Raw genomic sequence first — 1,297 nt, forward strand, 5'->3', positions numbered from 1 at the left:
CAGATTTCTTTCTTTAATAAAGCTTGAATGGTACCCGGCATCTCGGCTCACTTTCTTTCAGGTTTCTGTCGCTAAACTGGGTTACTGAGCTAAAGGCTGAGCCAAAAGGTTAGCAGATTGAATTTTTCTTATCAATTAGTCACTTAAGCTTTTTATTTGCCTTTTGTAAAGAGCCTTTTAAAAAAGGCAACAAAAGTTTTGAAATCTTTAGAAACTATCACACATCAAGTGTCCCTGGATAAGCCTAATTTGGGAGCCCTCAATTTTAAGTGCACTGTTGTTCATTTGGAATGTTTTATCGTAATTTTAAGTGATCTTTAGTAAGATTTTGCTATGTTTGAATGCATTTGTTACTTCCCGGGTGTAAAACTTATACATGTAAAGGTAGGCATAGACGGAAAGTGGAGTACTCAGTTATTTAGAAATTAAGGATCTGGACTTCTGGTCAAGATGGCAGAATAGATGGTTCCCAGCATCACTCTATCTCACAGATCAACCAATTTACAACTATTAAAAAGCAACAACAGCCAAGCTGAGGCTGCTAGAGCTCAGGAGAAGAGGAGAAGAGACCTACAGAATTTATGAAGGCAGGAGAAGCCATGATGAGAGAAAGAAAGGACAACTCTGACCGTTTTGAGCCCCAGCCATTTCAAGGCTGGCCCTGGTGAGCACATGGAGCAAGAGCTGGTAAAAACCACAGCTGTGCCCTTCAGATGACGTTGCTTGGAGGTGGCAGGGAGAAGAGGACTTTGGTGGCCCCCAGACCAGCAACACCACTAATGGTTCCCGTGGACCCACATAGGAGTGAGGGGCCACAGACAACTTAAAAAGAGCCACTCAGAGGCCAGTGAGTCATTGCAAGGGACCAATACATGGCCTGTCCCATGGGAATTGTTTGGAGTGAGGGCAGTGGGGAAGATGGGCTCACAGGGGGAACATTGGGGCACAGCATGGACAGATGATCTGCCCCCCATCAGCACAGGACAACTCAGTGGAGACTGGTCAGGAATAGAGAGCTGCAGGGAGTGCAGTTTGCTGAAAAGACTCAGGCCCAGACCAGAGTTTCCATACAACCCAGGTGTACTGGACCTCACAAGACCCAAAGTGCTTACAAGGTCAAAGGTTAAAACCTGAGCTGCAGGGCCAAGCCCGTGGCGCACTCAGCAGAGTGCGGCGCTGGGAGCGCAGCAGCGCTCCCGCAGTGGGTTCGGATCCTATATAGGGATGACTGGTGCTCTCACAGTGCTCACTGGCTGAGCGCGGTGCGGCCGGTCTCAAAAAGGACAAAAAAAAAAAC

This window comes from Galeopterus variegatus, unplaced genomic scaffold (genome assembly GCF_000696425.1).
Source record: "Galeopterus variegatus unplaced genomic scaffold, G_variegatus-3.0.2 Scaffold3423, whole genome shotgun sequence".
In the NCBI taxonomy this organism is placed as follows: Eukaryota; Metazoa; Chordata; class Mammalia; order Dermoptera; family Cynocephalidae; genus Galeopterus; species Galeopterus variegatus.